The 21,816-nt window shown below is 38.5% G+C and overlaps 1 long non-coding RNA gene across 1 annotated transcript in view; it reads right to left on the bottom strand.

Annotated features, from left to right (window-relative positions):
* Window positions 1–11,888: 11,888 nt before the first annotated feature.
* Window positions 11,889–21,816, bottom strand: part of LOC110133273 (uncharacterized) — a 35,285-nt gene continuing 25,357 nt past the window's right edge. The window contains exon 4 of the long non-coding RNA XR_002312740.2: window positions 11,889–12,282. This is a non-coding gene — a long non-coding RNA (uncharacterized lncRNA). The remainder of the gene's footprint in view (window positions 12,283–21,816) is intronic.

The raw sequence follows: 21,816 nt of genomic DNA, 5'->3' as shown, positions 1-21,816 counted from the left end.
CGTCCTCCTTTCAAAATAACCCTGAATGACTGTCCTTTCAGGTAACGTCTTTTCTCCACAAATATACGGACATTTCTTCATCAAAGGTGTACACACTCTATACAGACAGTCCCTGACCTACAGGGGTTTGACTTAATTTTTCAACTTAGTGATGGTGCAAAAGTCATATACATTCAGTAAAAATCTAATTTCAGATTTTGAATTTTGACTTTTTCCCAGGGTAACAGTAAGTGGTACAATCCTCTCTCATGATGCTGGCATCATTTTCCAGCCATCCCAGGATGAACAACTGTTATACTTACAATCATCTGTACTCATATAACCATTCTGCTTTTCACTTTCAGCACAGTATACAATACATTGCAAGAGGTATTCAATACTTGACTGTAAAAATAATAGGCTTTGCGTTAGATGATTTTACAAAACTGTAGGCTAAATGTAAGTTGTTCTGAGCACACGTAAGGTAGGCTAGGCTAAGCTATGATGTTCAGTAGTTTAGGTGTATCAAATGCATTTTATCACTTAAGATATTGTAAACTTATGATAAGTTTGTCAGGACATAACCTGACATCCAAGTCAAGGAAGACCTATACACGTGTTTATACATTACTTCATAAGTCTGGCTTAGTTTCTAGCATAACTGTTTTTTTTTTCCCCTCACCAACCAAACCGTAAGCTCCCTAGGGGCAAGAATGATTTCTTCTACTTCTAGAGCCATCTCTAGTGTATTTTTGCTATACTTACAACAGGCACTCAATATGTGTAACTTTAATGACCATCTTTAACAATATTTTCATATACCAACTTGTGCAGTCAATTACCTCTGTCATGTTAGCCAATTTCTAAATGTCTAGAAAGAGCCGAATAAAATATAAGGTGTAGCTAATTGTCTACTACTGCTAAATAACACTGATGGTGGCAAGTTATGACCCCTTAGAAGACAGGCTTTGCCTTTCACTCCATAGTAGTTCCTGGAATGCATTCAATCAATGTGTCTTTATTAATATTCATGAGGAGAAAAGTACTATGGAAGGCAGTGTGAGAAATCAAAGGTCAACTTGACTTAGATTCTGTCCCAAGGAATCGAGAGTCCATTGGAAGAGAGAAAGTATTGAAGTAACTAGGTGAAAAGCAGGAAAAGACAATTCTTTTTAAAAAAAGATGAAATGCTAAGGGAGTTCTAAGCAAGAGCAACATTTTGATAGAGGAATTCAGTATAGGTTTAAGTTAGGTCTTTAAGAACACAGGCTCTTCAGGCAAGAAGAGAGGAGATATTTTCTCCCAATCTGTAGGTATCTTTTCATTTTGTTTTGTTTACTGTTTACTTTGCTGTGCAAAAGTTTTTGAGTTTAAGTGGATTCCATTTTTAAATTATTTTTGTTTTTATTTTCATTATTCTGGAAGACAGACTAAAAAAAAGATATTGTTATGATTTATGTCAGAGAGGATTCTCTCAATGTTTTCCTCTAGGAGTTTTATAGTGTCTGGTCTCACATTTATGTCTTTAATCCATGTTGAGCTTACTTTTGTGTATGTTTTAATTTCATTTTATTAACATAGCTATCCAGTTTTCCCAGCACCATTTGGTGAAGAGACTGTCTTTCCAAAATTGTTTAGTCTTGCCTCCTTTGTCATAGATTAAATGATCATAGGTGCATAAGTTTATTCCTGGGCTTTCTATCATGTTCCATTGATCTATATTTCTCTTTTTGGGCTAGTACCATACCATTTTGATGACTGTAGCTTTGAAATATACTCTGAAGTTTGGGAGCTTGATTCCTCTAGCTCCATTTTTCTTTCTCAAGATTGCTTTGGCTATTCAGGGTCTTTTGTGTCTCCATACAAATTTTAAGATTTTTTTTTGTTCTAGTTCCATGAAAAATGTCATTATTTGATAGGGATTGCATTGAATCTGTAGATTGCTTTGGGTAGTATAGTCACTTTGACTATATAGCTTCTTCCAACACACAAACATCTATGGAAAGATGGCATATCTTTCCATCTGTTTGCATCTTCCTCAATTTCTTTCATCAGTGTCCTATAGTGTTCAGAGTACAAATATTTTGTCTTCTTAGGCAGGCTTATTCCTAGGATATTGTATTCTTTTTGATGTGATGGTAAATGTAATTGTTTTTTTTTTTAATTTCTCTTTTTGATCTTTCATTGTTAGTGTATAGAAAAGCAATAGATTTTTGTGTGTTAATTTTGTAACCTGAGACTATCAGATTCATTGATGAGTTCTAGTAGTTTTCTGGTAGCATCTTTAGGATCTTCTTTGTATAGTATCACGTCATCTACAAAGAGTAACAAACAGTTTAAGTTGTACTTTTCCTATTTCCAATTTGGATTCCCTTTACTTCTTTTTCTTCTTTGATTTCTGTTAGGACTTTCAAATGATGCATTTCCAAAATTTACAAATAGCTCATGAAGCCTAACAGTATCAAAGCAAACAATTCAATGAAAAAAATAGGCACAACACTTAAATAGACATTTCCCCAAAGAAGACATACAGATGGTCAATAAACACATAAAAAGATGTTCAACATTGATAATTATTAGAGAAATGCAAATCAAAACTGCAATGAGATATCACCTCACACGAGCCAGAATGGCTATCATCAAAAAATCCACAAATGATAAATGCTGGAGAAGGAGAGGAGAGAAGGGAATCCTCCGACACTGTTGGTGGGAATTTAAACTGGTATAGCCACTATGCAGAACAGTATGGAGGTTCCTTAAAAAACTAAAAATAGAGCTATCATATGACCATGGAATCCCTCTCCTAGGCATATATCCAGAAAAAAAAGAAAACTCTCATTCAAAAGGATATATGCACCCCACTGTTTAGAACAGCACTGTTTACAACAGCCACAACATGGAAGCAATCTAAATATCCATTGACAGAGGAATGGATAAAGATGTGGAACATATATGCAATGGAATATTACTCAACCATTAAAAAGAATGAAATAATGTCATTTGTAACAACATGGATGGACTTAGAGATTATCATACTGAGTGAAGTAAGTCAGACAGAAAAGGAGAAATATCATATGACATCCCTTATATATGGAATATAAAAAGATGATATAAATGAACTTCTTTCCAAAACAGAAATAGGTCCACAGACTTAGATAATACACTTATGGTTGCCAGAGGGAAGGATGGGGGAAGGGATAGTTAGGGAGTTTTGGATAGACATGTACACACAGCTATATTTAAGATGGATAACCAACAAGGAGCTACTGTATAGCACAGGAAACTCTGGTCAATGTTATATGGCAGCCTGGATGGGAGGGGAGATTGAGAGGGAATAGATACATGTATACGTATGGCTGAGTCCCTTCACTGTTCACCTGAAACTCTAACAACAATGTTAATCAGCTACAGCTCAAAAATTTTATATTTAAAGTGTTTTTTCAAAAAAAGATAGGAGAAAGGATACACTATATGCCTCAAGGGTTCCAGAAAAAATAATTCTCTCGGTTTTCCTGTAGGTTAAAAGAAAGTGTCTACTGAGTATCTGACTAGGAGAACAAAGTGCTGAAAGCAGGTAAGAAGAGCCTTGAATGGCAGGCTGAGTCTGAACCACCTTTCTACTGGCAGGAGGGAACCACTGAAAGATTTTGAATGGAAATGAGAGCTGGAACTTCAAAAAAAAATATAATGACAATGTATTGTGTGATAATGCATTGAGAACTTTCTGTACCAAGCGCTGCTTTCAACACTGTTTCCCAGTTGTGTAACTAAGGGTCAGGGTAGAAGGAGCAGTACACTTTTGGACTGGAATCATTTGGAAGGGCAACCATGTGAGTAAAGGAAAAAGCTTCCAGACTTCCATGTGGTTTCATTATTCTTTCTAAACTCTCCATGGACAATGCATCCCTTGCCTTCTTGCCTGCATCTAGGGCAAACCAATATGCACATATTAACTTGTTTAATCTTCAAAACATCCCTCTGAGGTAGATACCTTTATTATTGCCAGAGAGGCACAGAGAGATAGATTTTTTTCAAGGTGACAAAGTTAGCCACTGGCAGAGCCAGGACTTAAATGCTGGCTGTATGGTTCCTAATAACTACTCCAACCACAAAGAAGATAACTTCTTTGAAATCAGAAGTTATACCTACTAAAGATAGCTTCGTGTAATTCCATCATACATAAGAACTTAAAGTTTTTTGTGTGTGTGGTTGATGATTCCAGGCCTAAAAAATTGATCCATTTTTCCATATACAGATAGAATCCTAAATAACTCTATCCTGATTTTAAGTTGGTTCTATTTTGAGTCCCAGTAGACATAAAGCAGGGTATTTACTAAGAATCCAGGTGTATTTGACAGGAACCACATAACTACAATTGTCTAATCAGGCAGGTGGAGATCAATGCTATGCCAGCAGCAAGTTAACATTGAGTTAACATTCTCAATGGTTAAGTGAAATCACTTCTTGTTTTCTGACTGGACAGGCTATGAACATTTCTTTTCAAGTGGTCCAAGCACAATTATTCAAAATGGTTGCTCTTGATATTAAACCATTCAACTACTATAAATGCCAAGGGCAGAAGCTCCATGTCAGAGTACATTTCAAGCATGATTAGGCATTACAAGAATTTCTTATTATTAGTTTTTACTCAACACTTGCACTGCACTTTGGATAAGAAACGCTTCTCATTTGTGGATTCAGTACTCACAGTTTTGACTGTGTGGTGCTTGCTGACTCCAGGTGTTCACTGAGCCTCCTTCTCTGCACCATGCCTGCTTCCCCCAACCTCTCTTCTCTCCCTCTCAGCCACCACCACCGCCTCCACATCACCATGCACTATTGCCACAGTACCCACTGGGACTATTGGCAGAGCTACAGAAGCTGGCAAATTATGAGGGCCTGAGCTTGGATCAAAGCCCTACAGATTAAAAGAATAGCAACAGCAACAATAATGGCCACTGCTAATACCCATTTAGTGATTACCACTTCACCTGTACAATTTCATTTAATGCACAAGTAACTCTAAAGTAGGAACTATTCCTATCCCCATTTTCTACATGAAAGCAAACAAAACAAACAAACAAACAAAAATGAGACTCAAAGAGGTTCAGTGAAATAGTCAATATTATATTGTTCATAAGTTGTTGTGCCTAGATTTACTAGGAGGCCTGGGTAACTTCAGAGTCCTGGCTCTCAGCTCCTTCACTGCACAAAGGATTTCCCCTGCAGAGGTACAATCCCAAGAAATAAAATAGCAAAGGCAAGACAGAGAGTCTGGGGAAAAAATGGAATTGTTTGAAGCAATTTCTGAAAGAAGCAAGAATCTTAAGATAGTTGATTCTTTGGGCAGGTAGGGCAAGTGGAAAGGGTTTCTTTTTTTTTATCTCTTGGGCTGAGTTGAGCATTTACAAAATTCTGTGATCCCCATAACTGTGAATGGCTGACACTGCTACTGTTTTTCTCTATTATAAAATGATTTGGGAAAACTAAATCAATTTCTCCAAAATATGAAAATCCCAGATCTCTGACCCTCCCCAGTGAGACCTTGGTTTATTTATTTAGGGCATAGAACTCTTCTGCCTTGCATTAGCAAAATAAAGTTAAAAAAAAAAAAACAAAATGAGATTGTACCCATAATATGTTAAACGAAACTCTCCAAATGAAGCCCATTTTTAAGGTAATTGAATGCTACTTTTTTTTTTAAACTAACTTAAGAGCAATTCCACTACTTTGCCAACTAGCATATGAGACATCTACCAGCACACTGTGAATGGTAGGATGCTTCCCTTAGTCCATTCTCCCTGTAGTCAGCATGTCTTTTAAATCAGAGGAGAAGATGGAAAAAAAAACACACACACCAGATTTCCCTGCACAGCAATGCCAGACCTGAAGCACATTGTAATGGCAAACATGTCCTCAATCCAAATGAACATGCTTCCTTTCCCCCTGGGCTTATCTCATTTTAATCTCATAATATATGTGTAGATCCTTCTGGATCCAAATAAGGCGGAGTGTCCACAGAGCTCTTTTTAACTTAACTCTTCCAGCTCTGCATTCCAGATGCTCAGATGGCCTGGTACAGGAGAGAAAGATAAAGGGATAGAGGACTTTGTGCAGTAAGTTATCTCCGAAACAGGCAAGATGGCAGATAGACTTTTTTCATGTGGAATAATCCTGAGCAGTTCTCAGAGGCTGCTTGGAAAGTTGATTTAGGAATGTTGATTTGAAAATGGTTCTTTGACCATGCCAGGGCTCAGAAGGAGAGTGCTGTGATCGATTAGTGGTGTCTTCATAGGTGCAGAAAGGAGACTCAAAGCGAGGCAGTTTAGGGGCTGGCATAATATGCAGGATAAGATGATGATGTAATTAATCTTGGTCAACTTCTGCTGATACGAAGGTTGGGTTTACCATAATCCATTTTCATTATTTGCCCCTGGGCTGTCTTATGTATACATGTCCTATCTAGGGCTTGGAGTTATGGATGCAGTTTAAAATATTTAAAGGAATGCTGTGTTAACTCCTGTATATGTATCCATCTGGTCCCTTTATCACCATTTCCACTGACAGTATTATATTGCAAGGCACCATCCCTTCTCACTTGGCTTTTGGAAACGACTCTCTAAAGGGCCTCCATGAAACAACTCTTCTTGGCCCTACGCACCTCTCCTCACTACTGACAAAAGACTCATTTCAAAATATTGACTTGATCACATCATATTTTGCTGAAAATAATTTTGGGGGTTCCCGTGGTTTTCAAGATAAAGTCCAGACTCCTTAATGAGATCGACAAGCCCAACATACTCAGCTCCCAAATCTGCTTTCCAGCTTTATCCTTTATCGTGTTCCACCTAATTCCTTCTGAGCTCCAGCCACACGGGCCTTTCAGTTCCTCAAACGCGCCCTGCTGCCCTCACTGTGGGCCTCAGCACACACTGCTCCATCTGCCTGGCATTCTCTTTAATCCCAGACAATTCCCTCTGCGTTTGTCAAGTCTCTCATCCCAACCATCCTTTCTCTGGGAAGGTCTTCCTGAAGCAACTATGTAACCTGGTATCCAAACCAGAGTACTTGTGAGAGCTAGAGCACTATCAAAAATTAAGTTGGACCACTAAGTGGGTCACTCGTATAATATGTGCTCACACTAGCTCGTACCGTTATATAGTTGTCTATCATAAGGGCTAAAAAGCTGGAGAAGAGCGCTAAAAAAACTATCTTGCTTATTGAAGCTCAAACCACCTCCCCCATCCCTATTCCTCTAATGATCATATACAACTCAAACTGTGGCCACCATATGTTTAAAAAATCAAAGATGTGGCCTTTTCTTCAAATTCTACCATGGGAGAGATTCAGTATGGAAAAGAGAATACATTCACCACGTGGGCACTGGGTGGACAGAAACAAACATGGTTATTCAGACAGATGTCCCAATTTCTATTTTCCACTTGGAATTATTTTAATTGCTTGCTTTGCTTGTAAAAATTATATGTACTCATTATTTTTAAAAATTTCAAGCAAAACAGAAAAGCAGAAAGTTTAAAAAAAAATCTCCCAATCTAACCTTGTTTCATGGATCATTTTTGATAATGAGGAATCTATTCTTCCAACCTTATCTCTATGTCCAAACAAAATAGGTGTTGCTATTTCTGTAATAAGATTACATCATAAGTAATGTTCTGTATCTTGCTTTTATCTTTTACTGAATATATCATGGGTGTCTTCAGAGAAGGAGAAAAGCAACCTCTGACATCTGAGAGCTGGCCTGGTACTACAGTTAGAACCTGATGTTCTTTTGTTAAACATAAATAATTTCACAGAACATCAACAATTGACAAGCCCACTCTGTGACTATGATGGATCAAGATAAAAACAAGACAACCTGTACCAGGTCTGAACATGGATGAAACATGAACACTGTCCAAGCCACCAGAAAAATAATCAGATATTCCTGTTTTCTGACTAGTACCAGTGATTGCTGCTTCTTTATCTTTTATAACTTTAACTTTGCTCTACTTTGTCTTCCTCCCAGAAAAGATTAAGATATACATTCACAGAATTGCTCCACTGTTTGACAGTATCCAACCCACAGCAAAGCCCTGTTTCCTTAAACCCACCTTCGTAAGTAAGTCCCTTCTAACTTCCTCTAACTCAGATGTCCCACCGTTCTCTATGCTATGCTTTTCCTCCTTGCAACAGGAATCTTAACTTGTTAAATTACAGGTGTATCCTGGTGAACATCAGTTGGAGAGAATTTAATGTCAATAGGCATACAACTATTTACTCTTAAAGATAATTCTCTGGCACTCTATTATATGAATCTCCTGGTGTGTACATGCTCAGTCGTGTCCAACTCTTTGCAGCGCTATGGACTGAAAGCTACTGGGCTCCTCTGTCCATGGAATTCTTCAGGCAAGAATACTGGAGTGGGTTGCCATTCCCTTCTCCAATATGAATTCACTGTATTTTACTGAACTGAAGATCTACTGATAGATATTTAGGTGCTCCTAATGGCTTGGACTGCAAGGAGATCCAACCAGTCCCTCCTAAAGGAGATCAGTCCTGGGTGTTCATTGGAAGGACTGATGCTGAAGCTGAAACTCCAGTACTTTGGCCACCTGATGCCAAGAACTGACTCATTGGAAAAGACCCTGGTGCTGGAAGGGATTGGGGGCAGGAGGAGAAGGGGATGACGTAGGATGAGATGGCTGGATGGCATCACTGGCTCGATGGGCAAGAGTTTGAATAAACTCTGGGAGTTGGTGATGGACAGGAAGGCCTGGAGTGCTGCGATTCATGGGCTCGCAAAGAGTAGGACATGACTGAGCGACTGAACTGAACGGAACTGAATGGCACTGGAATGAATATTTTTCTTTACTTATTTGTGCGCAATTATTTAATTATTTTCTTGGATACATTACTAAAATAATGCAGGGTCAAAGACCAGGCTCACTTTCATTTTATTTCAAACTAGTTTTTTGTAATATAAAGGCAATATATGGTCTTGGCAAAAAATAATAAATCAAAAGTTGAGATGAGCATAAAGTTATAAATAACAGCTCTCTTTCTCTCCATAGTCCTCTGGTATCATTTCATAGAGATAACCATGTATATCATTCCATAACTTTTATCCAAAGAAAAAATAGATAAAAAGATAACTGTGTATGTATATGTATATACAGATGGTATCATTTTTTTAAAAAAGATCATGTTTTATTTGTATTTAATTTTGATTCCAGTTGCAAAATTATCTACTACATCTACATTCCTACCAATAATGCAAGAACATGTCTATTTTCCAGCATGTAAATTTAAGATGTATACTATTAGTAAGAAAACCTATGGCCAAATTTTCTCAGCTTCGCTTTCCTTATTTTTAAAAGTCAATTAAAATATCTGTTCTGCAAGGCTGTTTTGGTCATTACATAAGATGATATATAAAGAAACTCCATGATTGGCCAACAAAATATACATCAATAAAATAATAACTTTTATTTGTTATTATAAAACATTATGTGTTTATTTGTTATTATTATTGTTATTTGTTTATCTGCCACGTTAAACTAGCTGTATGTAGCAGTCCCAGTTCTATTATTTAATGTTAAGAAAATAAACCTAACATTTCTAACGTTAAAACCTTGAGTTACTATCTTTAATAACAGGGGGCTAAGAAATTTAAATGTGATTTGGGCTGGCTACAGTCTCTAGGAAAAAAGAATATCTTCCACGTTATCTTGCTAATCAGTCTTCTGGCTATAATTTTCTATTGATCTCTCCCTTGGAGAATTTGAGAATATTCTAATACTGAGAACTCTGGCACACAGGCACTTGATAAATGTCTCCAGATTCTATCTTAAAGAGCAATAATGCAATTTGGGTGAAAATAAAGAGGCAGCCGGGCAGAGGCTCTGCAGGATGAACGGATAGATTTCACGGGCCCATTTCCCCATTACAGAAAGAGATATTTATTGCCTGCAGCACAGCTGAGGGACCGCATTTGGAAATGCCATAGACAGTGGTCTGTGGCTGAGGTCCTGGGGCTCAGCCCAGGATCAGGCATTTGGCAGGTTCAGGCCCAGAGTGGCAGGAAGCCTGCTTTCCAAACAGCAGCTGCAAAGAGAGGCAGAGTTTGTTAAAACTTATTTGGCCTCATTTTCATCTCCCCCGACACCCTTCGGCACTCTCCCAGGCACAGTGCTGTCTTTGTAATCCAAGACGGGGAAGCAAGAGGGGAAGAGAGGGGGTGAGAGGAGAAGGACAGGGTAGGGAGAAGGATGAAGGGAAAAGAAAGGGAGAAACAGGGAGAGACTGAGAGGGAGAAGGGGGAGAAACCTGGAGGAAAGATTTAGAATTCACTTACTGAGCATAAGAACCACACTCAAGATAATACTAACAAAGGGATCTTTTCCGCAAAGGAAACCTGAGGTCTTCCTGCATTCAGGTCTTTAATCTGAATCTACAGATGCATTATTATTTATTTTATTATTATCATAATTATTTCCTTTGTTGAAATTCTTGATTGCTACCTATTATTTTAACTTCTGTAATCAATAGAAGTTTTAAATTTTACAGAAGAAACAGCACAGAAATATTAAGTCACTATCCTAATGTACCTTCAGAAGTTGATGATCAAGGGGATATAAGAAATAGATTCCAAGGGTTCCAACCAAACGCATCCTATCTCTACCAGCTTTTTGATTTCTCTGCTTCCCCCTTCATTAACAGACTGATCACACCATTACCTAATGTCACCTAATTGACAGAAATAGTTTGATAAACTAGATCAGCTTCTATAAACAAATAGTCTCAGTATGTCTTTGGATTTCAAGCATTAGCTTTGTCACTACCACCCAAGGTCCTTATCTCTCTGGGCTATCGTTTCCTTACCCGTAAGGCAATACCTGTAATGGGACAATAATGCCTATCTAAAAGGGTTATTATAAAAATGAAATGAGACAATGTTCATAAAGTGCTTAGCGCATGCCTGACACATAGTGAGGACTCTAAATGTTAGGGGAGGTAGTGGGAGTTCAGTACTTAGGAATTACTATCAGATTATATCGACAGCATTTCCCACTTACAAGCAGACCCTGAAAGAGAATTCTCATCATTGCCTCTGAATTTTTCATGAAAAATGCAGTTAAGATTGTCTGGACCTAGAGAAGAGAATTGTTCTAAGAGAATAGAAACAGAGGGCAAACTTTAGTCTTTATATAGCCAAAGTGCCCAAGTTTCACAAGATTGGAGGGTGAGAGGTAGTATGAATTCTATGCTTCACTAGGGAAACCCTAGGAATCACTCAATGCCATGCAGAAAAATTAGCCCAGCAAACTGGTGGTTCTTTACCTTTATAAAGAGCAAAATTTATCTTTTCAAGCCTCTGATGAAAGCTATAGAGAAAATTTACAACATGCAAAATGTTGCATCCAATTTTAAGAATTAAGCCCCTGCAAGATGCCAAGCATGCCTTGACAGATGAAAAGAGATAAAAGATATATTAGCTAAAAACAGCTTTGCCTTTCTGCATTTGTGATTTGCAACAAAGGAGAGTTTTGATCCTAGATTATTCTCCCTGCTGGCTTGATGCTTTGGAGCATCAGCATCTTCTCTAACCTATTTAAATGCTAAGTGTATAAACGAATATTAGGTCAGGAGCAGAGAAATAGAACAGAAGTAACGGAGGAGATATAGCAAGTATGTTGGTAAGAATCTAGAACTTTTTATCATGCCTCTCCAACTTTTTCAGATGATAAGGGGAAAAAAATAAAGCAAAACAACAAAAAATCTGGATGATTTTACTCCTATAACAAAGAAAGGTCTCTTCTAGTTCTATGATTCTCTACTGAGAAAATTCAACCTCCTCCACACTTTTTATAAGGCATCAGACTCTTCATAGTTATTAGGCAGCAGTTTATTATTAGTTCTATGGAAAATATCGAACCACAGTTGTTCTTGGGAATATCTTGCTGTTTAAGCATAAATATCCCAAGTTATTTGATCACAAATACCAACAGGAAAGGCAAAAACCTACATACAACCCAGAAAGAGGCGAGCACAAAGAAATGACAGAGGTGGGCACAAAATGGGTCTGGGAATGTCAGAGACAGAGAATACATTCTTTCTGGGAGTGGTGATTCAGAATGTGACTTGCAAACCTCTAGTTGTCTTCCTTTTGTTCAGTCAAGGTAGCCTTTCCTTGATCCTGAGATTATGGTGTTTCATTATCATGTATTTGATAAAGCGGAGAACAAGAAATTTCCAGCACTGGGTTGGTAGTAGATGTCACCTTCTTTCTTTCACCTGGTCTCCCTATGAAAATAAATTCAACATACCTAACAAAGATTTTCTAAGGATCTATTCAAAATAAAATTAAAAAAAACATGACTCATTTTACCGATATTTTATATGTCTTTAAAATGTAGTTGATTCAAAGAATCAAAACATCTTGGTGTTGAAAGGACTTTCTAAAGTCACCTGGACTGAGCCATTTGAGATGGAGCAGAAGAAGAATAGGCAATGAGAAAAAGGACAGAATCAGATTTCCTTCCTTCCTCCATCCCTCACGTCCTTCCTACATTTTAAGTAATGAAGTTTCATTAGCTCAGGCACCCTATGTACACCTGAGAAAATAGAGATAAACTGACACAGTGTCCCTGAACAGAGAAACAGCTGTAACACAGGTCAGGGGTGATAATCGTGTCCAGTCTCTTCTGTACACATAGATCTAGGATTTCCTAAAAGACTTGAATATACTATGTTTTTCAGTCTCCCCATAAACCTGTTCACCCCTGAGTCTGCAACCCACTTTTCTTCTTTCCACATATAAGATAAAACCTCCTTTAATCCAGACTCTACTCCTAAAATTCTGAATTAATGTGGTCTGTGCAGCTTTTACTGTGCATGCATTTCTGCTCCTATGACCCCAATTTTACCTTCAGCCCAGCCTCTCTTCTGAACTCTGTAGCAGTCTTCAAACTGGAATACTTGTAGTACCCCTGTGCACAGACTTTTCAAAAGTTATGGGAGCAAGAACAGTCTAAAAGGAATATATTTTCAGACCTTCAGTTTCCATGCATCCTTGTCCCTCTAACTCATCTTCCTAAGAAAGTGCTTCTAGTCAGCATCCTGCCCACTTTTCATCTCTCCACTACCCCCATTTTCTCCTCTTTTACAAAGAAAAGAACAGCTCTCACCTATCCTGATTTTTACTATTATAAGATACATGAAATGGTTTCCAAATCTTTATTTTCAGTAAATTTGAAGGAAAATTGAACTAACATATCCATTAATACATTATTAAAAATAACTTGATAGATTATTATCTGACTTTTTTGCAAATATCTTTAAAAGTATTCATAGCATTGAGCAACACACTTATTTAAACACATTAAGACAGAAATTACAGACAATTGATTTTGTATAGTATCTCATTCTATCAAAAAGTAATTTTTATCCTTGACACAGCAGATAAGCAAAAAAGAACCCTGACCCCAATTGTTTCATCAAAAGATGTGTTTCTGGTACAATTCTACTCAGTGTTTACTGAAATTTGTATTATGTGTTATTTTGATCAAAGTGTTAGTCACTCAGTTGTGTCTGACTCTTTGTGACCCCACAGATTGCAGCCCCCCAGACCCTTCTGTCCATGGGATTCTTCAAGCAAGAATACTGGAGTGGGTTACCATTTCCTTCTCCAGGGGATCTTCCCAATCCAGGGATTGAACCCAGGTCTCCCGCATTTCAGGCAAATTCTTTACCATATGACCCATCAGGAAGTTGTCAACTAAATGCAACAAATAATTTAAACCAGATGAAAATTTTAAGATTCAAACTTTCTGGACATAAAAATTTTTCATTTTTAAAATATTTCAATTTATATGCATTTTTGTGGTAGCTAAGTAGATATTGATCAGTAAGAGTCCAACAGAAAATTGTATCACATAAGGATAAGATTCTTTGGGAAAGAATAATGAAAATGTAAGTTCAATGAGAAAAAGGAATAGTGCATAATTTTTGACTACATAAGAAAAGCTTGTTAAAACAAGTATATTGTTAAAATAGATGATGATGATCAAATCACTATGGTTTATAGGCCTGAGGATACATTTAAAAGAGAGATGTAATGGCTTACTTTAAAATATGAATAGTGACAACACACTGAAAATCATATTCTTTGTAACTATTTAAACTCAATAAAAAATATTAGATGTCAACTTACAAAGCTGCTAAAAGGTAGATTTTCAAAATGCTTTAGATGGTTCAGAAACAAAAGCATTAGAAGTCCTTTGCAGTAGTGTCCAACTCTTTGTGACCCCATGGACTGTAGCCCACCAGGTTCCTCTGTCCATGGGGATTCTCCAGACAAGAATACCAGAGTAGGTTGCCAAGCCCTCCTCAAGAGGATCTTCCCAACCCAGGGATCAAACCCGCATCTCATTATGTCTCCTGCATCGCAGGTGGGTTCTTTACTACCAGTGCCACCTGGCAAGCCCCAGGCTTGTTCTTAAAGCTTGCTATTGAGGCTTTACCCAAGGACTCTGTCAGCATTGCCTAGGACCTTATTAGAAATAGAGATCTCAGGGTGCAACCTGAGACATGAAGCATCAGAACCACTGTATTAAGATGTCCAAGTGATCTGCAACCCATTAAAGTTTTAAGAACTGCTCTACAAGATTTCTTCATCTGGGAAGTGGCTCCAAGTTAACCTACTCTCCCCTTAACCTTCAACATTTCCTCCATTTGTTTTCCTGTCCCAATTGATAGCAGCAGTGTTCAGATAACCCTTGCTAAAAAACTCAGAGTTATCCTCAAATCTTCCTCCTTAGTTACCACTCCTCACATCCAACCAGTGAAGGGGCCCAATTAAATTTACTTTCATCATTAGTCACTGTGAACCAGGGAACAAAGATAGAAAGTTAAATAATATATATTCTGGACCTAGCCTGAATATCTGTCTTCCAATGCCCTCCTTAGAGGACAGACTCTAAGGTGACCCACCCAACTGAACCCCACCTTCTGGTCTTCACACCTTTCTGTAATCTCCCCCCTTTGCTTTGTTGGGGGGTGGTGCTGGGGTGGGGCAGGGCTCAATGTGTGACTTGCTTCTAACCAATGCACTACAACAAACAGGTCACTCTGTGATTGCTTTGCATTCTATGACCCTTTGCAGGTTCATTCTCGAGTCACCCTCAGCACTGCTGGTCTTAGCAAATGAACCGAGAGTATATAAACTGCATATGGAGAAGGCCACGTGGTCTGGAATTGAGAGAAGCCTCTACAAGCTAAGGGCAGCCTCTTGCTGACATCTGACAAAAAAAAAAAAAAATACTGAGGCTCTCAGAACTACACCTGCAAAAAGAAAGAAATGAATAAATTCTGCCAATAACTTAAAAGCACTTAGAAACAGATTTTTCTCCAGCCAAGTCTCCAAAAGAGAATACAACCTGACCAACATAATGATCACAGCTCTGTCAGTGATCCAACTGGGAGAGAGCCCAGCTAAGCCATTTCTGAACTCAGGAACATAAAATAATACACAGAAACTCCAGGATCTTGATATGTGCTAGTGTAAGTGGCTAAGTCTACAAAAATCCGTTATGCACTGTAGAAAGTTATGTCTGCTCTGACAACGCCTTAGCTGGACAGGTACAAGATGCGTCTCCCCACTGGCTTCAGTCCATAGTCTCTCTTCTCTATCTAGCTTGACACTGCCAGTAGGGAAACCTAAAAATAAACCTCACATTTCACCATGTCAAAACCATGCTTAGAACACTTTAGCGGCCTAAAAACAAATGTTGTCAATAAGTATATTAAGTGAATAAAAAGATGAAAGTCCTTAGAAGTTAACCTGTAATACAATCTTGTTAGAAGCAGTGAACCATTCTACTTAAAAATGCACAGTGCAGGCCCTCCAGATACATTCAGAGAGATAATGGGGTCAGGGTAGGGGTTATCCTGCTTTATTTTAGCTTTCTAGCTATCCTTTGCACCCATTGCAAAATTATCTCTGATATGATTGTCCTTTTCTTTGGTAAAGAAAAGTAGGCAATCTTCTACAAGTGCCAAATTTATGTATTTTAAAGCCATTTCCAATTTCCAACTGCAGCCAGAAGAGAACTTTACCAAACAGACTCTGCTGGTGTACATTTCACTGGCTCCCCCTGATTTTGGGATCCAGCATATGTCCAGCCTATACATACACAACAGACATGCTTCCTCAAATCAAAGTAACTCCACATTTCCCTCCATTTTGCTTTATTCATTCACAGAGAGCTTTGAGTGTTGCCAAGTTCAAAATGTGTTGCTAAGAGACAAACTTACTCTGTGGATAAGAAGTAGGAATCAAAGGCAACTTGCTAATGGATTCATTACTAACCCGTTTATCAACCTTGGAAGACACAAAGCTGCTTCTTGGTTTTCCCAAATAGTAATTAGGAAAAAAGAAAAAAAAAAAAACAACTATAAAGATGGATGCTCCATGCAGGGATAAATTGCTATTTAGTTTCATTCTGAGAACACAGCGCTGGGTTGCCCTTACCACACCCACCGCCTGTCTTACCTCTGTCCAGTCCATGCTCCGCCCCAGTGGCAGGTTAACATCCAGACAGCACGCCTCTCATCTTCTAAAGCCCTTCAGTGACTCCCCACCGCTTTAAGGACCCATTCAAGCTGTTCAGTGAGAGCCCTTCAGGATCTGGCTTTATCTTTCCGCTATAATTCTCTGTTTACCTTGCATGTTCTTTGCACCTTGTCCACCTGACTCCCTAGTTAACCCATGCCTTCCTATCCCAATATTTTCCTGCTGCCATTCTGCCTGGCTTAGAATGAATCCTTTAATATTTCTGCCAGTTGGAATTTTCCCCACCTCGAGATGCCTCTCTTCACAACATGCCCCCAACAAGAAGTAGTCCCTCCTTCCCCTACTTCCTGTGACTTTTCTTTTTGCTGTCTTCACTGCAGTGGTTTCGGTGTGTGTGACCACGTCTTTCCCCCGCAACTAGTCTATTGAGCTACTTGGTTCTAGGTACTGGATCATCCACACTTCTTTCTCACATGACAGCTCACAAGAGCAGACACTCAATTTGCTTATTGAAAAATATTATTTGTTGAGTGTCTTATAGTAGGTTCAATGCTAAATATTTTATATGCATTATCTTCACTGAGATTCATAGTTCCATAATGAAGTTTCATTATCAGAAAGTTTAGGAAATGTTAAGTTAAAGCAATTTAACTTAGATTTCCTTTCTACAGGATGTTTTAGAACCGTTAACAGTGAAAGACTGTTGTAAATCTATAAGAAAGGAGTAATGCAGTAATATGTAGCTTTATAGAAAGCACTTTGCCAAAAATAAATCATTCTTTTTTAAAAAAGAGATTTTCAGGTAAAATAATGTTCAACCTTTAGCAAACTCTGTTCCAGAGAAAAACTTAGGGAAAACACCCCCAACACACGCAATCTTAATGATCTGATGCTGTCAAGCTTTCTCCAGCACAAGCTCACCATTCCTTTTGCTCCATCCTAACAAACTCCTGGAGGTTTTTCAGATTTATTAATCTTTTGCTCCACCCTTATCATACTTTTTGCTAGACAAATTTCTACTCTTTCTACAAACATCTACTCAAAAGACAACTCCTCCAGGAAGCCTTCCTTGCTCATCTTCTTACCTCTCCCACCTGCCGCATACCCCATAATTTTCTTTACTTTGACCACAGTAGTGTTATCCTGTTTATTTAACTTATACACAGAGCACATCATACAAAATGCCAGGCTGGATGAGTTATAAACTGGGATCAATATTGCTGGGAGAAATATCAACAACCTCAGATATGTGGATGATACCATTCTAATGGCAGAAAGTGAAGAGGAAACAAAGAGCCTCTTGATGAAGATGAGGAAGAGTGAAAAAGCTGGCTTAAAATTCAATATTAAAAAATAATAATAATAAGATCATGGCATCTGGTCCCATCATTTCATGGCAAATAGAAGGGGAAAAGGTGAAAGCAGTGGCAGATTGTGTTTTCTTGGACTCTAAAATCAGTGAGGATGGTGACTGTAGCCATGAGATTAGACGACAATTGCTTCTTGGCCAGAAGGCTATGACAAACCTAGACAGTGCGTTAAAAAGTAAAGACATCACTTTGCTGACAAAGGTTCATATAGTCAAGGCTATGGTCTTTCCAATAGTCATGTATGGATGTGAGAGCTGGACAATAAAGAAGGCAGAGTGCTGAAGAATTGATGCTTTCAAATTGTGGTGCTGGGAACTCTTGAGAGTCCTTTGGACAGCAAGGAGATCAAACCAATAATATTAAAGGAAATCAAGCTTTGGAAGGATTGATGCTGAAGGTGAAGCTCCAATACTTTGGCCACCTATGCCAACAGCTGACTCACTGGAAAAGACCCTGATGCTGGGAAGGATTGAGGGCAGAAGGAGAGGGGGGTGACAAGGATGAGATGGTTGGATGACATCACCAATTCAATGTACATGAACTTGGGCAAACCTTGGGAGATGGTGAGAGACATGGAAGCCTGGCATGCTGCAGTCCACGGAGTCACTACGAGTCAGACATGATTTGGTGACTGAACAACAACACTGTAATGTCTAATTCACTTAGAGTCTATCAACAGACTGCAAAGCCCTCAATAATGAAGGCTTAAGCAAACTGATAGAATCAGAGTGTAGAGTGCTAGTTACTAAAGTGGCTGTGGACTGGAAGAAATAATGAGATGTTGGTCAAAGGTCGCAAACTCCTAGTTCTAAGATGAATAAGTTCTGAGAACTGGATGTACAGCATGTTGACTATAGTTAATAATAATGTTTTATACACTTGAAACTACTAAGAGGGTAGATCTTCAACATTCATAGCAATTATATGACATGATGGAGGTGTCAGCTAAAGCCTGTGGTGGTGATCATTTTACAATACATAAGTGTACCAAATCAATACTTTGTATATGTTCAACTTAAAAAATTAATAAAGCTAGAAAAAATGTGAACATAAAATATGACATTAATAAATGCATACTTGCAATGGAAAAAAATAAAATTTCTAACAAGAAAAAATAATATTTTAATGTTATAATATAAAATCTTAAGTATCATTTGTTTTTATATGTTCAAGGACTAAAATAGCACCTGGAATATAGGAGATAGTATTAAACATACTTTTGGATGAAAAAGTGAATGAAACTAATAATGAAAGAATGTCTTTCCTTACAATAAGTTACAAAATAAGAGAAAGTTGCTACTATATTGCTAGCAGAAAAATTATTATTTAAAAGAAAAATAAAGTCAAGAGTTCTCTACATGAAGGAGATTTGATGACTAAAAGTATGGTTACATTAACTATGGTTCATGTATGGTTACGTTAAGTATGGTTTTGGAATTTCAAATGGTTATTGTGAAATAAAAAATTTGAGTTGAATGCTTATTTCTCATAATCATAAATCCTACTACACATTTTTCACATTAGGATGTAAAGTATGCCTTGTTTCCACTGAGAAAAGGTCCTGTCAGCAAACATGTAGGAAGTTGTTGTGGATTGAATTATTTATCCTAAAAAGATACATTTAGTCCAAATCCCCAGTAACTGTGAGGGTGACCTTACTTGGAAATATGGTCTTTGTAGATGTAACCAAATTAAGATGGGGTCACACTTGATGGGGGGAAGGGGGCTCTGATGCGATGTGACTGACATCCTTACAAACAGAGGAGATACAGAAAGAACACCATGCAAAATGGAAGCAGATTAGAGTGATTCATCTACACGTCCAAGAATTTCAAGGGTTACCTACAACACCAGAAACTAAGATAAAGGCTCCCCTGGAGCCTGCAGAGAGAGCATAGCCCTGCTGACACAATCTCCTGGCCCCCAGAACCGTCCAAGAATAAATGTTTATTGCTAACACCACCTAGTTTGAGGTACTCCGTTATAGCAGCCTAGGAAATTTACACAGATGCTCACTGCACCATGTAATTTATTTAAATCAGTGGCTCTCAGAATTTTGATTTTAGGTTAAATTTCTATAGCATCAGATTGAGTAGATCTGGGGCAAAGTTCAGAAACATGTAATTAATAAACTCCTCTGGTAATTCCAATAATGATGGATTACAGAGAAAATTTAACAAAACACTGATTTAAACTGCCAAGGTGTTTTGTTTTTTCCCTGACTTTTACCAAAAGCCGGCCCTCTCTCCTGTGCTTTTTCATAAGTAATCTGGAGAACAAAAAACATACATGTGCCTTTGGGTCAATACTAACTCAAAATGGCCAACAACAACTTTAATAATAAAGCAGTGCTAGCTGAGCTGACATACCATGTCCCAAATTATAGACCAGAGGGAAAAGAGTTGGCCAAATGGCTCTCCCACTGAATAGGGGAAATAATGGAAATTCTGATAGACCCTTATTTTGCACCAAAGGGAGCAGGTGCTGCAAAAATACAGATGACTTGTGTTGCCAAAAGCTGTCCCCTCTCGCCCTGGTGGCTCACTTCAAATGTTTCAGAGTGTCCTCTCGCTCACAGACCACCTGCAGCATGGCCAGCATGACAGCAGGAGGCAATGGGGCTCATCAGAGATTTGTTGCTCCCACAAAGCCCTGACCTAGAAGCTCAGAGCATGGTTGGCCCCAAGTTCCTTGTCTAAAACTAGTCCAACTCACCAGATGCTAAAGAATGTGAGAACCGTATTTTAGGTTGAAACTAGCAGCATCAGGACCCAGATCTCAATACTGAGCAGATCAGTTAATGTGCGTGCATGTGCTCAGTCATGTCCAACTCTTTTTGACGCCATGGACTGCCAGACTCTTCTGGCATTTTCCAGGCAAGAATACTGGAATGAGTTGCTATTTCCTACTCCAAGGGATCTTCCTGACCCAAGAGTTGAACATGTGTCTCTTGCATCTCTTGCATTGGCAGGAGGGTGCTTTACCACCGTGCCACCTGGGAAGCCCTGCCATTCAAATCAACAGGCAAACCAGTCTCGATGGGTCAATCACAGGCCGTAGAGCCTGGGGCTTGTCTTAGACATGTCTCTGCTTGGTGTGTGTCTTTAGCCCAAGTCATCTAACTCTTCTGAACCTCAGCAGCCCCATCTATAAAGCAATGATAATTCCTGCCTCCCAAGGGTTACTTGGAGATTGAGTAAGGCAGTGTATGAAAAATTACCTATCAAACACTAGTTAGTATGGGTAGGCAGTCACATATATTTTCTTTGGCCATGGAATACACCATCAGCCCTAGGTGCCTACTTCAGAGAGTGAGCTCAAAAACACCTGCTCAACGCACTGTCATCATTGGCTGTTCCCAAGAGAGTTTGTGCTGTGGATAGCAGATGCATCATGTATCATGGTAGGAACTTTAGACAGCAGAAATCCTCTACTGTTATCCATTGTGAACAGACAGGTGGTGGGTCAATTGATAAAAAAATACAGGTTAAACTGTGAAATCCTTTAAAACGATGCACATATACCTTATATTTATGTTGCAATTTAAAGGAACAAATCAGATGCACGTCTAAGCTCTGGATTTAGGGCAAGTTCTGGTGGCTCTGGCTGACTTTTAAAATAGTACAGGATCAGAGTTCACACCACCTCTCCTGCATAAACAACTCAAACAGTGCATCATCTACTAGGATTTCCAGGTTTACTTTCCATAAAGCAGAGTGAGAAAGTAAAGACCTTTGTGAAACAATCTCAGTGTAGGCTCCTCTAGATTTTATGATTCCCTCCGCCCCCAAGGTTTTTCGAGTTGTCTCACCCACATCTAATTCCACAGCACTTTTAGCAGCTCAACCTTACTGTTTCCAAAACATTCACTGAGTCAACAACTCTCTTTCTGAA

The sequence above is a fragment of the Odocoileus virginianus genome, chromosome 26 (assembly GCF_023699985.2).
Source record: "Odocoileus virginianus isolate 20LAN1187 ecotype Illinois chromosome 26, Ovbor_1.2, whole genome shotgun sequence".
Classification (NCBI taxonomy): Eukaryota; Metazoa; Chordata; class Mammalia; order Artiodactyla; family Cervidae; genus Odocoileus; species Odocoileus virginianus.
The sequence above is the reverse complement of the archived record's forward strand: the minus strand, read 5'-3'. Positions and strand labels throughout refer to the sequence as shown.